The sequence below is a fragment of the Phaenicophaeus curvirostris genome, chromosome 2 (assembly GCF_032191515.1).
Source record: "Phaenicophaeus curvirostris isolate KB17595 chromosome 2, BPBGC_Pcur_1.0, whole genome shotgun sequence".
Lineage (NCBI taxonomy): Eukaryota > Metazoa > Chordata > Aves > Cuculiformes > Cuculidae > Phaenicophaeus > Phaenicophaeus curvirostris.
This window is the reverse complement of record NC_091393.1, coordinates 32,094,585-32,112,111: the sequence shown is the minus strand read 5'-3', so window position 1 is coordinate 32,112,111 and position 17,527 is coordinate 32,094,585. Positions and strand designations below refer to the sequence as shown.

At 34.5% G+C, this 17,527-nt stretch overlaps 1 protein-coding gene across 2 annotated transcripts in view; it reads right to left on the bottom strand.

Annotated features, from left to right (window-relative positions):
* Nucleotides 1–17,527, bottom strand: part of LOC138717798 (glutamate receptor ionotropic, kainate 2) — a 384,533-nt gene that overhangs the window by 265,572 nt on the left and 101,434 nt on the right. The gene's annotated exons all lie outside the window — the stretch shown is intronic.

Genomic DNA, 17,527 nt, shown 5'->3' with positions numbered 1-17,527 from the left:
GTATGCTGAAAGAAAACATTTTTGAAATTGTTATCTGAATTGTCTCCATTTCACATTTATGGTGGAGAGATGCATTTGTTCACTAGAAGTAACAGTTTATTGAGAAAATTTAGTATTTCTCAAGCACACCTGACAGATAAAAGTCTTAATAAATTTCCCTTTTGTGACACAATAGAATTGAAATATGTTATTAAAATTTATGAAATGGAAAGGTCAGAAACAATTATATTTAATATTTTGATGATGTCAAAACACATCTCCTTTTTTTACAAGTTTTTAGACTCCTAACAATTTTCTCCTCTATTAAAAAGAAATGTGATTGACTTTCTTTTTTTTTTTCTCCATTTAGGCCTTTATAGTAGTATGAATTTTGCTGTGTGGAAGCACTAACTTTTTAAACATGGAAAAACTTGAACTCATTTTTATATTTGAACAAAGCAACAGATTATTTGAGGTTATGATATTAGATGTCATTTTACAGAGACAAGTGATCAAAGCTTCATTATTTAATCAGTTTTGCAATGTAAGTTTTGGGTAGTATTCAAGACAAAAAAACACCAGCTTTTCAAGTATTTAAGTCTTGTGTGACTGTTGGTGATGATTCAGGAATTACACTGACCTTAGGATATAAGACTTTGTTACCTCCACACTTTGTGTGGCAAGGAAGGGCTTAAATTAAACACAGATACCAAATACAGCCATTTTTAACTTTAAAAAAATGTTCATTTAGCTTTTTCTAGTCTCTAAAGATTCGTATCCGCCACCAATAAAGCCTCAGTGACAATTCTGAGCCAGAGGATTAGTTATGTTGTGCTGGTTTCAATGTTATTTACTGTTGTTGTTGGGGTTTTAGTTTGGTTTTAATTATCTTGTGCTCACCAGCCCAGCAATTTAAGTTTATTTGCAATTGCAATCAATACTTTTATGTTGCATTGTAAAGAATAATTTTGAGGAGGCACAAAGCGAGATCCTATTGCTTCAAAACAGGCATCTACTGTCTCTTCAGACTGACTTTAGAGGCTGGTAGATATGTCAAAGGACTCACTGGAGTTGCAAGTACTTCTGTAACTGTGGCTAGAAGAAATGTGTTTCACGGCACCTACATTATGGCAACCAAATCCCATTCACTGAGTTGGATACAATTCCACCTACTCTTAGTCTTCTATAAGGTGAATGGCCTTTCTGAGTTGGTTATTGTAAGCAAACTTTATAGACTTTCTTAAAATGAGATTAATGGTATCCTGAAAGTACTATTTAAAAGAAGTCAGAAGAATTTTCCGCAGTTCCTTGTTGACCATGCAAATACAACAGTTGTAAATATTCTTGCATAGCCCTCAATAATTTACTGCAGGTGAATCTCATTAACTGTTTTTCACTAGAGAAAAATTAAAATTTTATTTTAGCATCCTTCTGAGGATGATGCATTAAACAGGTGCATGCAAAGTAATATTAGCCAGTTTCAGGTACACCAATCCTCATCTGTGTCAAAAAATGGAAAAAGTAAGCTTTGTCTGAATTAGCCACCTTTCAGACACTTAAGACACTAAAGCATTGATTCTTGACAATGACTGTTCAAAAAACCAACAAAAACCAAGTTACATAGAAGTGGTCACCTTCTGATCCAGATACACAGAATTTATTCCCTGAATCAGAAATTCATTTTCCTTAAGCCAGTACAGATGCATTGATAAAATTAGAATTACTTATGTAAAAATTATTATCTGGTCTTTTGATGTTGAAATAAGCTGTAAAGATAGTTTACCTACTAAAAATTATACAGCTGATACAGAATACACTTAGGTGTACACAATTCATCCTAGAAGATAGTTGAAGTTAATATGACAGCTCGCACTCTAGTAAAAGAAAGCAAGGCATGTGCAGAAACTGATTCAGATAACTGAAAGACCCTTGGCACATGTCCTTTTATTTCCTGGTCAGTACATAGTTTAGAGAAGAATTAAAGCTCATCCTTTGGGCCTCTTTCCCTCTGGTTCCTGTCCATATGTATATATGTGAATATAAGTATAGGAGATACCTGCGCATGATGGCAACTGTATGAAGTCTTACAGCAAAAGCTTTCTGGCAGAGTACACTTGTATATTCATAATTAATAGCGTATTTACGCTCCAGTGCATTTATTTCTTATTATTTACTAGTCGTCCTTTGTCACCACATTGATATTTAACAAAGATATAAATATTTATTCTGATACAGAATATTATTTTGGTTGTTATTGTGATTTAATTATTAAATGTTAACTGTGCTTTGAAACAGATAACTGTCAGAAAACATCTTTAGCCTTTTATGAAGGTCCTTCCTTACAGCTGTTTTCTGTCAATAATTGAAAATGAAAGCATCCATTCAGTGATTTTCCCATTAATAGGATAATATGAATAGTAAAAATGTGCTCACAAATTATGGCTTTCCATACCCAGTAAGTAGCACGGATTTCTTTAGAATTAACACAGGTAGAAGCATACTATCCATGGTGGGGGGGTGGGGGGGGTGGGAAGAGCAGGAATATATTGTCATACATATAAAGATATAATGTAAATTGGGTTTAAATAACAATGTAATAAATTATCAGCCTATCACTGCTAGTGACCACTTTTAAGAAAAACAGGTTTTGTAGCCTTTCATAGTGACTTATGTAAACCAATGGCCTCAATGCCTTTATAATTCAAATCTGTAATAAGTCAGATCTGTCGAAAGGCCTGTTCAGGATGAGCAGTGACAACTTATTTGAAATGCTGCTCATGCCATGGAAACAATGAAGTGCGACATTTTGTCTTTTACATCTGACAACAAGTTTACTGGGAAAAAGTAAAAACCATTCATTCTATTTTTTAGGAAGATAGCAATTCAGATAGAAGAACTAAACAAACACGCTGGGGGAGGATAGACTATTTCCTTGCATTTTCACAGATGTATTTTGCTGTTTTCTAAATTTATTTAGTACCTTGAATATTCATTTATTTTTCCTGCATTAAAATCTATAGATAACCATTTCTGAAAAGCTTCTGTGACATTTAAGATACTCCTTCAAAAAATTTTTTTCTTCAGTCAAAGCCTAATCTCCAAAATGCACCTGTCATTTTGCCTGTTTTGTGGTATTTTCCAAAGAATAAAAGAAACTAGAAGCATGTAAAGAAAACAGGGCAACTGTTTCAAAATCTTCAGTGACTCCAGGTTTTTCTGTCATAAAAATTAATCTAGAGTGAAGAATTGTCAATTAATAAAAATTTTAAAAATACAGCTTAATACTAATATGAAATTAAACATTAATTTTTACCCATGCTAGTTTGTTATTAAAATAATATCCTTACACCAGTAATTTATGCATCCACTTTCCAGGAAGATTTTAATCTCTAACTCAGATTTCCCTAAGCCCTATTATGTTTGTTTATTTTTTTTGGTGCTGTTTTCTACAACATCATGTAGAGCTGTGGGAATTAAAATTTCTCATTATTAATGGGTAATTTTAGTCTAGCTGTAATCTTTCATTCTAATTTTTTACACCATTGATTAAAAAGACACTTCCAAGGACTTAAAGTCAAGTTCAGTCTTCCCTCGGCTGCCTGGTATAATATTTCATTAGACACAGGGCAATATATGTACCTCTCTCTTCTACTGAGGTCTGCCTGCAGGTCTGTTCCTTCAGCAGGCAAATAAAGTGCAATAATTTAATACTACATGGAATGCAGTATCGCTCATGCTAGAAAGCAGGCAGGCAGGCAGTGTACTGCAGAAATAATGTAGAAATGAATAACCAAACCACTGATCCAAAATAAACAAGGAATATGGATATATCAGCTAGTCACCCAAGCCTAAAAGAAGAGTCCTGGCTCTAATCCTCGCTTATACAAGCTGTTTCTAGACCCTTCAGAAACAACATAACTGGATAGTTTTAAGTTTATGGATCTTCAGAAGCAACAAAATGCATTCTAAGTGTATTCGACTTCTCCATTTTGACTGGTTCAGCTCAAAGATCCAGGCTAGAAATTCGCTTGTTGATTATGTCTTGTATGTCTTTAGCAAATGACAGGTGACCGTAATCAGAAAGGACTCTAATCATCAGGATTTTCATATGTAATATCCTTTATGCACTCTATTTTAGGTAGTTACTGCTGCTAGGAATAAACAATACTTCAAATAAAATCTGTTACCTTCTTGCTCAGCTATTCAATTACATATACAAAAAATATAAGAAATGTTTTAGACTTTGGTGATGTTTTATTGTGTGCTTATTTTATTTTTTCAAAATACAGATTTGATATCTGTAAGGCATTTGTAATGTGAGCAAATTATGCTAAACATTTTATTTTGTAAAAGAATTTGTGGAGGGGGTTAATTACATTTCAGATTTTAACAATTCCACTTTTGCTCAGGTTCTTTCACATTTTAGCAACTTTCAATTGCCCTTTAACAAAAAGTGAAAAAAATCAGAATTTCAAACTGAAACTTCAAAATATTATCAAATATAAGAAGACATGAAAAACTACATTAGTAGTCTCAAAGTATTCTTTGCCAGCGTTCAATACTGCAACGAAAAAATGATAAATATACAGGATTTTTCAGTTATTCTGTGTGCAAAGGAAAGCATTCAAATGTTTAGAAATAAAGTAAAAATATGCTTTAGAAATAAAGTAAATGAATAGCTTAGAAAAATGAATGTATCTCTAAGTATAATTAGTGATGATCTTTTCTTCATTTCCAACTTACTGGTTCTATGCCATTTCACTTGCTTTTCATTAGTAGCTGATTAACTTCTCTGTTCCTCACACACTGATATTCCTTGCTTCAGTATGTTGCCAATATCCATTATTATCTTTGTCTGTGTATCTGAAAAATTGTTTTAAGAACTGTTCATTTGGTCCTAAAGCCTGGAAGATATTTGTTCAATCTTTTTGGAAGTAAACATTTTCCTTGGATAATGCTGATTAATTTTTTTATACTTCTGAAACCCCAAATGACTTAAAAAATTATAGATGTAGAGGGAAATCAAAGACAGAGCCAGAATTAATCAAAATCTGTATCAGCTTTTCTGACTTCACTGCTATAATTGTATTTGCAGGAGAGTATAGAAAGTCTGCATAGTCATAGGCCAAATCACTTTCTGTTCAGCCAAACCTATGATTTTAATCAAAACAAAGATGAGATGTGCAAAGAACTTTCTGGAAACCATTTTTGCAGCATTATGATCAGAGCATTACTTTTGCCTTTATTCAGTAATGATACATATCACAATTAACTCAACACTTGTCCCGGAACTCCCAACTTGCCCTTTGGTTTCAGATCCCCCAATAGCACTAGAACACTGTATTCCATTCCAGAAACATTGTTTGCTCACAGCATCAAGCTATAGATAAGGCTTGTTATCAGGAGTTCTTCCACACACAAGATTAGAGCAGGATGAATTGGTGCCCACCATGTGCGTATTACTAAAAATGTGCATTTGACAAAAGATTTCCCAAATATGCATTTAAAAATTAATTCAATTTTTCTGGGACATGAGCACTTTTGCCAACAGAAGGGCTATTAACAAAGGGCAGTAAAAGGCAAGCATAATACCTGTCCTGAGAATACCTGTAAGGTTCGACTCTAAATTAGTTCAGAATGAGGGTAAAAGCAAATTAATTACATTAGCACGACACCTGCACTGGAAGGTTTATCAACAGAACAGAATCCATTAAACAAAAAAGTGTGTGAGTGGGAGTGAAAGTAAGGCAAAGCATTATCAAAGATATTTCAATTAAATCATTATAAAAAAATGCAAAAATCTAGGTGTGATGTTTACAAATCTGCAATGTAATATGTCAGAGTTGAGGCATCACACCAAAGCCCACAGAGGTTATGGCTGTAAGAAGAATGTATCTGAAGCAGTGTGCAAAACTAAATGGTTAAGAGGAGAGCAGAGAGTAAGGAGGAGAAAATTTGGCCCAGGAAGACATTATGAAGAGCATCAAAATAAGCAAAACCTAGGAAAGGCAAGATGATCTCTAAAATTCGTGATTCCACAGAAGTAATGTAGTATTTCCAAAAACTCTCAGAGCACATTCTCTTCATTGAAGTGCACAGAATTTGCCTCACAGATGCAAATAGGGAAAATACTTGGAGGGTTAATCTGTTTGTTGTTTTGTGGGGTTTTTTTAATATAAAACCTCTCTCCTGATACTCAATAGAATGGAGTAGAAAGGCCAAATACCTGAGCTCAAAGCTACAAGCAGAAGGGATTTCCTTCACACATATACAAACAAGTTCCTTCCTCTGTTTCATTCAATTATTGCACTTACAATTTATTGCCCCCTATTTCTCATGCCAATGAAATTAAGATGCTTGGAGCCTTTTATTAAACTCATCCTGCTTACCTCTAAAGGACAGTTAATACTTGTCAACTAATCTCTGCTAGCTACTTGACCCTGTTGGTGTCTGCTTAGTTCCCTCACTGCATTAAATCCTTATACTTATGTCCCGAAACTTTTGACTCAGAATACCCACTCCATTTCATATGCATCCCAGCTTTCACATTGTTCTGCACACAGAGAATCCAGCACTGCATTTTCGAGAGCCAGAGGCAATAGTTCCAAGTAGTCCCACAGCGTCAGAGCCAACCCACATTAGATGATGTCTGGGGATAACCACCATCTCCACTCAAGGTCATGTACATGTTAGACAGCCTATTTATCTTGTGTCAAGGTAAGAATAGTACAGCAAGACCATCTATAGCCCATAGGTCATGTAGGCTGTTCAACAATACCATTCACAATATTGTGTTATTTAGGAATAACTTATTATAAACAGAAATGAAAACTTATATCAAGTTGGTAAGCAATGTTTCTCAGCCTTTAGGAGCCCAACCCAGACAAAGACAAAGCCACTAATAAGATGAAGAAAGAAAAAATTAAATAGACAGTTCAGAAGAGACTAAGTAGAAATCTTTAAATCTCTTACGGAACAGCCCTAGTCAATAACTTCTATACAAATGTAGCAATACCTTGGCATTCTGTGAAACTTCTGTCATATATTTTCTTCATTACTCTTAGCTCTAAAACACACATCAAGCACTGAAGAATGAGTTACTACTGGAAAGATTATGATACATATTGTGATGGCAGACTACAGTCCTAAAAGCAAATATTTACCCCATGCCCTAGGTTTGCCCAGATTTTACAGAAGAGGAGAGAAATATTCATCTCAGATAATATAAACTAGTTTTTATAAGTACTGCAAGGCCAGACTTCACATTTACAGAGAAGTTAGCATCTCCTCTCACTAACTTTCTCTTGTATGGTAGAACAGTCATTAACTTGTATATTTTCAGGGGGTTTTTGCTTGTTTTAATAACAATAAGATCCATATTTTATTATCTCTTAAAAGAAAACTCCCAAAATGTAAACTATATGGACTTGGGCTAAAAGCTTTTAATAAAAAAAAATGGAAGAAATGAACATATCTTGTCATTCTAATGTCTTAAAAGCAGATACAAATCAACTTTGCTGTTTCATTCTCTGTGTGCTTTGAATTTATCTACACTAATAATCTATGATTACTGACCTTCTGTCCCTGCTTAGCCTAGTTTAACTCCCATAAAATCTCCCCTTCTTTGAAAAGTAGAGAAATATTCTCACACAAAACAAACGTTTCTATAAATGCAGACCTGTGGCTCTATAACTGGGCTCAGGAAATACCTTCCAATCAGTGTTTGGACGGAAAGGAGGCCATCAAGATATTAATAAGGAGGTAACAATAGGTAAGAAAACTACCATTTATGAATGTTCCGTCTATCAAATTTTCAAGCTCGGAACCAGATTTAAGCTCAAATTCAGGTTTCATGTCCCAAAGCAAAGAAATAAAATGGCCTGACTGCTTTTGCATTGATTATAAAAAAATAAATTAAAGATAGCACTGATATGTGCTCTTTACAAAAACAGCAGTTGATAATATGGTAGAAATTGTTGCGATAAAATTAGTTTGAATGATATGTTACATAACTAGAGGGTAGATAAATGTCAAAAGAGATTATGTGAGAGGGCATATATTCTACTAAGATATAAAAAACTTTTACTGTGTGCAGAACCTCTGACATTTAGTCCTACAGTTGCTTAGATAGGTGATTAAGTTGTTGTATTTTCCTCACTTCTGTGTTAAAAATTAAATTGATTAATGGCTTCTGTATTCCACACCTTTCCAGCTCTCTCTACTATTCCTAAGCTAATCTCCTAATGGTTTATTCTAAATTTATTTTCAGTATCATAAGAGAAGAACGTTCAAGCAGATATTTAGTTTCACTAAAGTGCTCAAGTATTTCTTCTGTATATCAGTATTACAAAATTTTATGAATCTTATATGGATAAAGGGAAAATTTACCCAGAGGAAAAAAAACTATTAAATTCTTCATAACGGTATCAGTTCATCACAAAGTGCAGCATACCTTACTCAGCTAGGAAGACTTATTGGTTACCATTTTTGCAAACAGTAGCTGTATGCCGTAAGAAGTGTATTTCAGTTTCATAAACCACCCACAAACCCCCTCAGTATTTCAATACTTCCTTTATATTCTGGACATTTTTTTATACATCAGATATTGTTAACATATTCTTTTTTAAATTTGCTTACCACAGCATATTGGAATCAGAAAGTGACTTGGTGAGGGAAAATTTGCAGTGCAAAGCACACTGTTTATGCAAGATGATTGTGATGAACTCTAGTGCTATGGCTCACTGCCATTTTATTAAATAATGCATCTTTAGCATGTTCCTTATTGATTATTAGCAACAGTGACATACAGTATCCTAAGGCATTTGTCTGAGGAAGCTTTTTAATAAATGGTAAACATATTTCTCTGAATATATCTTACAGTGTGCTCAGTATATAGCATTATTTAATTCCTCATCATAACAGCAGTTTGACATTCTAGATTTAGACAGCATAGAATCATAGAGTCATAGAATAATTAAATCTTCAACTAGATTAGGCTGCTCAGAGCCTCATTCAACCTTGAATATTCGCTGGGATGGGGCATCTACCACCTCTCTGGGCAACATATTCAGTGTCCCACTCGGAACATGTTTCAACTGCAGCAGTTAGAAGCTAGAGGTAAACACATTGCAATACAAATATCATCATTGTTAGAGCCCCATTATCAAATAACAAGAGAACTAATTACTTAATATGTGGTTTCTCCCTCCTCCTCTTTTTATGCCCTTGGGAAAACTGGAGTGCTAGTGACTCAGCTCTTTAAAAACAGAATTTATGAGCTACATCAGGGCATCTCTACCTGAATATAAGATATTCTTTTTTTTGTTGAAGTATAGATAGTCACTGAATACAGTAATTGTTAAGTACTAACAGAAAATACACAGCCTCTACCTAATCTCAAGTCCTACTACAGTTCAACAAGGTTAGAAAGAATGAAGGAGAGCAGATAGTTCTATTTGATTTAAAACCAAGTGAAAAAGTTAATACGAGCACTTTCTTCTCAATACAGTAGCTAAAGCAAGTAATAACAACTTCCTAATGGTTGCTGAGTAGCATTGAATTTTTTGTTAATCTGCCTTTCTGATTAGTGCAATCAAACAGCTTCTGCCCAAGGAAGTTCTCCTTCCTATGGGTGTTATTTCCTTTCTCAGCTAAATGACAAATTTTCCCTGGGAAAAGCAACTATCAGTGTAAGGCATAAGCCTAATCCGTACACAGTGACTTTCACCTTAGTCTCGTTGGGCCCTGTACAGCAGTGGTCGGGAGCCCCTAAATCAGAAAATTTTTTCTACCAAGATCTGCAGCTCTCATGACTTCCCAACTTTTGCAATGTTCTCCTTTTTAATGTTAGACTTGCGAAGCACTGTCTTCACCCAGAGGACACTCTGTCCTCCTCCATCACACTTGTGATGCCACAGAGTCTCTCAGTGACTTCTGTCTCTGTCTGTTGGACAGAATACTACCACCTCCTGTAGGCAATATTTCTTAAAATTCAGTTCCTGGTTCAAAATGCTTCTTGTAAATAAATATAAACATAATTTAAAACCAAACATGAATGGTGACTTAGTTCCTAGTGTTTAAATGAATAATGGAGTTAAATATTTTAATCATTAAAGACAAGCTCACCATTCTTTCAGCAAAATAATAGTATAGCAATTCTCTCCACTAATGCTTTTTTTACGACTGCGATGATCCTAAAATAAAATGGATGGGTGTCATACAGTTGTATGATACAGGTTCTAGGAAATAAGAAAAAAACATGTCTGAGGACACTAACTTTCTGCAAACCTCTTTATCTGCTAGAGTACATAAGCTGATAGACAAAAGTGACAAAAGCATCAGTCAACTAGGGATTCCGATAATATCTTGTAAAAAACTACCCTCTGTCAGATTAAAGATCTATGTAGTTCAATAACCTGTACCCAGCAATGGTCACTCATGATTGCTTAGGAAGAAAGAATGCAAGGGGATGCATGTAGGGATAATTTTACCATTCTTACAGATTTTTAGTAAATCCTTGACATGAACCAGTGGTTAAGTTTGCTGAACAAGAGGTTTCTCTGGGCAAATCTATGGAATAAAGATCCATTAGATACAGTTACACAAGAACTTCTAGTACCTACAATGTTTTGTTGCAGGAATTGCCACTGAACCTACTGCCTGTTAGAGTTTTTTGATGTCTCATGGTTCTTGTATTGGAAGAAAGGGTGAACAGCCATTCTATAGTAACCTTTATATTCACCTTCTCCACACTACTCATTATTTTACAATCCTCTGTTGCAAACCCATTCAGCTATCTCTTTTATTGTAGGTTAAGAGAAGCGTCCTACTGAATTATTTCTTACCTGGAAGCCACAGAGTATCTTTGATCATTATTTTCTGAAGCTTTTCAGAAATAATATACTTCAAATAGATATTAAAACTATCTAAACTATATAATTAAACTATAGAACTATAAAGACATTTGAGCCTTTTTGAGAAATGCACGCAACAGGAAAACACTAGGGTCACAAGGTAGACTTATACAAAGGCATAAAGACCCAGGTACCCATGGAGTGATGTCTACCTAGTTCTTACCCTGCCTGTACATGTTCCAAACACAACCTTAAGGGAACATTTACAACACAGTCAATACTCTTACTACTTTAAACTTTTTGACGTTTTTGTTTCTCCTGTAATAGGTAGAGATTTTTCTGCCACTGCTGCTAAACCCACCATTCCAGCATCTACCAGGCTTAGTGCACCAAAAGGCATACCTGGCCTCAAGTCCCTGACAATAATTCTAAGAAAACAAATACTGGAAAATCTATTAACAGATGTGAGCAACACTAGTAGAAGAATTGATAGCTGTACATAGTACAATAAAATTCCATATATTTGTGTAATGAAGAACAAACAGATTGCTAAGATGATCAATCACCAGTTACTTCCTACTGTAAAGTCAGAGAACTCCAGATGACACAGATACAAATTATGTGGCTGTATAGTTTTAGGGTGTGCATCTTGTGATTACCCATTAGTTAATTCTCCTGCTAACTTCAACTCCTGCTATCAGCTTTTTATTTTTTTAATAGCGACAGATGATTATTTTTCCAGGAACAAGACAAATCCAATTTTTCCTGACAACCTACAGATTCCTCTTTCAAAGGAAAGAAAGGAAAATAAAGGCTACAAAGCAACTCATTGCCCTTTACACTGTTGTGATCATTGACAATTTTGTACTGTTTTATTATTAATTAAAAATTTCTACCTTTAGTATTTTCCTCTGTTTAAATTCTGTTTACAATCCCCAGCAATGAAGACTTAAGGTGCTATACTTTTGAACAGTTTCTATCAATTTGCCTGTCATCTGGGAGAAGGGAGGGATTGTTTATACACCCGAGCAGAAGCCATTGTTCAGGAAAAGAAATTGCTGCTTGTAAAAGCCTCTGTAGAAACAATCCTCTTGCTATGTCAGCCATGCATGTAGGCTTGCTCTTTATTGATCTGGAAGTATTTATATAGGTCATTTTCCAATGCAATTTATCCAGTGGTCTCAGACTCAGCAGTGTGTATTGAGAAAGAAAGACATTAAATTATAAAACTTGTAGCCTTATTCTTTATGTAAGATTTGTGTAGGCAATGGTGAAAATGTGCATTGGTGGAAATGAAGAGGTAAGTGATCAAATGTGGCTTAAAGTTAACAAGAGTAACTGTGAGAGATACAGCTGGCAATCATCTCTCTTTTTGCATTCTTGCAAACGTGGTTTTTATAATAAAAACAGTATCCTACAGAAGTAAGACGACTTCCATTCCTAACAGAATGGTAAACATTGAGAAAAAAATAAGATCTATGAAAAGGACATTTCAGTATGAAAAACTCAGAAAACACTTCTGCACATGCAGGGCTCAAGCTGTTGGAGCATCGGTTTAGCATTGGGTCAAATATAAGTTTTACATTAAGACTAAACAAAAAAAGAAAGATCTTGGTACTAACATACAAATAATTCATTCTAAATTTATCAAAATATTACTAGAAAAATTGAATATTTTTTTTAAAACATATTGATACTGCGATACTAAGTAACAGTTACTGAGAAAAGTACTCACACTCTTAAGCAGACCTTTAAATGCCTCACTGAATGACTGACGCTAGTTTTTAGGCATCCCTTGAAAAGCCTCTGCAGAATTCCTTAAATGTTATCATCCCTTAAATTTTAGCCTGGGATATTGTGGACTTACTTGTCTAGAACCTGCTAACACTAGAATTATTAAAGAAATATATAACTAAACATAAACATCACTTAACAGATAGTTTACCTGCAAGAAGGATGCTTTCGGTTTGTATGTTATTAATGTAAGAGTGAAAATGGATTTCCAGCTTCAAAGATACAATGCTGTAACTGTTGAATACACATGGCTTGTACCGCTCATGAAATCACTCAATTAACTTAAAATAAATATTTTTCTTTTATAGATTGAAGCATTTCAATAAGGAAAAAATTCTGTGTCATTATCTTGATCTTCAGACAAATGTTAAAAAAATTCTGAAAAAACATAGAGCATTATCTATAGGGTTTTTTTTTTTTACCCATAGAACAACTTCCTTCAGATATTTTATTGCTTGTAATAATATAAAAATATTAAGAGCCACATATAGAATGAAAAACTAAATATATCTATTCGCATTCAAAATATAATTGTTGAATGTAGATTTAAACTCTATGGAATACGCTATTATTATTTATTAAGTTTTGCCTGAGACAGAAGAAAGCCCAGAAATGACATTGTTTGCATAGATGCATAACATCTACAATCGACACAAATAAAGACAAATAAGATCAGCCTCTATCTAGATTTAGGCATGGTACCAAGATTAAAATTCTAATCACATTTTCTTATTTGTTTAAAAGTGGAAAACTTTCTTCCAAATCATAACTTGAATTGTCACTGTCAGCAAGAATTTGACTGGTCCTCTGGCAGAGTCACAAAGTGGAATAATGCTAAGGCTGAAAATCCTGGATTCGCAGATAATCAAAATTACCATCAGCAACACTGGACTCTGTACAAAACAGCCATTTCTATGAAAATAATTGAGGGATTTTTTTTGGACTGACCACTGATGATCATATTGCCTGGGATGTGGATTCCAAGTCACGATTGATGTAAGAGGGTTAAGATCCATATTTCTTGTTTTATGGGAACACTACATCTTGGAAGATGATCTAGGCTAGGAATACACATGAGCAGAGTCCTCCTCATTGTGACACAGCTTCTATAGGAGGATGGAATAAACATGGCCAATGAGGTATTTAAGCACAGGTTTCCTAACCTATTCCTTAGCTCATTCAGCTGAGAAGGAAGAAGCAAATCCAACTACTGGCCCCTGTTTCCAGAAAAGCTCCTGCAAACTTATCTCATTTTCTAAAGGTATGATGTCTTACTGAATCATAGGAGAGTTTCAGGCTGTTGAATCCAATCTGACATAAATCCTTTGAGCCAGTATGTTAGAGGATGGCAAATTAAAACAACCACCTCTGCGAAAGCTGATTTTCACCTTTCTTTCATGCTTCTTAATTAACATGACAAATTTTGTAAATATGAACTGTAGCACTTAATATTTATGAGCATGGTTGTGTTGTTGCAGAGGTTCTGGAGGTATAAGCATCAGATAAGAGGAGAGACTCTCAAAAGTACAAAGAAAAAACACTAGAGGTTAGTTCTCAGACACTAAGGAGTGCAGATGTGAGAGCTGGTAAAAATTATTTTAGATTTTAAAAAAGAACAAAGAACACATATCCAACAGAGGGAAAATAAGTATCACAAATGAATAAGGGGGATAAATAAAGAATTTAGTGCCAATGTGAACAGTGGAAAATAGGAAAAATACGCAGGAATTGCCACATTTTCTTCTCATCTTGAAGATGCTGCACCATATAAACACAACTTTTTGAAAGAGAGAATTTGATAGAGTGCTGCGTTTTTATTTACCTTGTACCTAGCACGACTAGAGAGTCATGCAGTACAGAATAAGTTAAGTAAATCAGAATTCAGAAGCATTGTGAGCCTGTGTGTTTTCTGCTACAACCTTCCCACGACAAGGTGATCAATACTGCAATACCAAGTCTAAGTCATCTTAGGTCCACCCCCTCAGGCCCCAAGGCAGTGTTGTATGGAACAGATTTTGCTACACTTGGTATTCATCCTGAACCTGAATTCATCCAAGTACACTAGACATTCTTTACTCCAACAACTAAATATCAGAAGTTATTCTTAATTTAGTAAAAGCAGTAAGAAATAATAGAGCTTTTTTAACAAGTATGAAAATTCACACAAAAAAATGTGTAATAATGCCTGGTTGTAATCTTCTGGACATAATGAAAATCCTATTCTTGATCATCCACATATGTTTGATGTCTTAGCTGAAACTGAAATTCAGGCAAGAGTTAAAACACAAACCGACAACCTGACTATACAGAAAACATAACAAAAAGACAGACAGAGTACACAAATTCATCTTCATGATTGCAAATTCAAGGACATAATATAGCATCTTACTATTAGATTTTGCAGTGCAAAGCAGCAGGAACATACTTTATATGCCTGTTTAACTTAGCAAATTAAAACAGTGTTCTGAATCACACAGGAGATCTATGCAAAAGTGGAAAATCAAACCAGGAAACACTGCTGTAAGTCACTGTCCCCATGATTTCATCAGTGAAGTGATTTGATAAAGCAGCAAGGAGACTGAACAGCACGCAAAAGCCCCTGCAGATGGTGGATTATAATGTATCTTTCACAAAGTCAGTTTCTTACAACTGATTAAGTAATCACACACTTTTTGTTTGCTTGATCATCTGTGAAAATAGGAAGTTTCACGACAATACAAGTATGTTATGCTTCTGGTAAAGCTGCTGTAAATCTCTGCTACTTGTCTGGCCAACTACGAGGCACTTTTCCTCAAAACGTATTTTTAGATTCGCCTGTAGCAGCACCAAAATGCAAGTCTGCCAGTGAAGTAAGTCACTTTAAAGACTTTAAGTTGTGTTCAACCAACTTTTGCCTGTTAGAATATACGGTTATGCACCTGCAGATGTCAAACAGTGTTATGCTCCCAACTTGTAAACTCAGAAGATTAGATCAACATGGACATGCTAGTAAGTTTTACAGATGCTGAAGATTCTTAATAACAGAGAAAAAAAATTAGGAAAAAATGTTATTTCTTGGCTAAAAGGCTAAAAAATACAGACAGTGCAGATCTAGCACTTTGATTCATATCTAAGCAATAGTTTAGCCTGTACATAATTACTATTCAAAAAAATCCTAGAATATTTTCAAAAAGTGAGAATCTATCTCAAAGAGGAGAGGGGTGTGGAAAAGCATAGCTCAAATACTTCTCTGTCTAGTTTTTCAATTAAGATTAATGAAAAACAGAAACACAAAACCCCATGGAAAAAGTGCTGATTTTTTAAAAATTAAAGTGTTGTTACTTCAAGTTTTTCATGCAGTGGTGAAATCAAAATAATTTCATTTATGTAGCACTAGCTTTTAATAGCAGAACACATTAACTAAGCTAATATTTTTTTTCTAATTCTGTACAGCACGTATTGAGAAAAGGGTGAAAAACTTCTGTTTGACTAGCAACAAATAAATAATCTACATATATAGTAAAAAGTAAGTAACTGCCAATGAAATCATTGAGATGTGAAAATTTTACTCTACAGGAAATACAGAGAAATTGATATTTTATCAATACATTTACACAATAATTGTATTGACTCTCCGTGCCCAGGCACTGGCAGTAGTGTGGATTCAGGAGAGGCCTCTGTGAGGAGAAAAAACAAATTGAGAGGAAAATAAAACTATGAACAAGGTGAGAGCAGAAGGAGTGGAGGAGATGCCCTGAATTTCAGAGCAGAGTTCCTCATGCAGCACAGGGAGGATCACATGCCAAAGCAGGTGGATATTACCTGAAATAACTGTGGCCCATGGAGCAGTTTGTGAAGGACAGATACTTTGGGAAAGACTCACACTGGACCAAGGAAAAGCATGAGGAGGAAAGAGCAGCAGAGAAAAACTGCTGCAAACTACCTACAACCCCCCTTTCTCCATCCTCCAATGGAAAAAATTAATTTCTTTCCACTGATTTTTGTCAGACTTGTGTTCAACACAGAACAAAGATTTAGTTTTGATGAAGAATCCACCTTCCAAATTTGTGAATTTAAACAAAATTTCCCTAATTCATCTGCCCTGGAAAAAATCTCAGGTGCTGATGGTTCTTTTGATCTTGTGTTTAAACATCACACTTGGTTGGTCAGTGGAAAAATTTATGTATGTGGAACGTTCAATTGAAAAACTATTAATCAACCAAGATGACAGACTGCCATCTTTAATCACAAGTAACTTCTTATTCAATTGTTAATTGCAGTCTTAATTGTTGACAATTAATCCCAACACAGCTGAAGATACAATTTAACAAGGAGAAGAATGGCAACATATGATCCATAATGTGTTGTAAAAACAGAAAACTCAGTCTGACCAAACATTCCTCAAGGATATGAAGAAGATTAAAAAGAAGGTAGAGATAAATACAAAAGAATAGGGGAATTGTCTAAGATCATTGATAATATATTGATGAATCTGTGATACGTGAATTAAAATCAGTTCCCCTGTTCCATATTTTTCTCTCTCTCAGCAGGAGGTAAAGTAAAACTTTCAAAGCAAATGCATGATTTACAAATACATCTATGGATATAGATCTTAAAACATTATAAAAATAAACTCATTGGTAAAAGTCCATCAACCCGATAAAAAAAAAATTCTACACAGGGGGCCAGTGTTTCTGGTCACTCAAAGCTACTTTGCACTTCTGTTAGCTGCTTTCTTTTTCCGTAAAAATAATCATATATAGGCAAAAAAGAGATTATATCTACAACTTGAACTTACTTTTCATTTTCATGTGATGAAAGCAGGTAACTATTAATATTTGTCTTTAACTGATGAGTCCTGAATTGCTACAATGCTGAGATAGTCTGTGTTTAAGCCTATTACATGAATGTTGCTCATATTA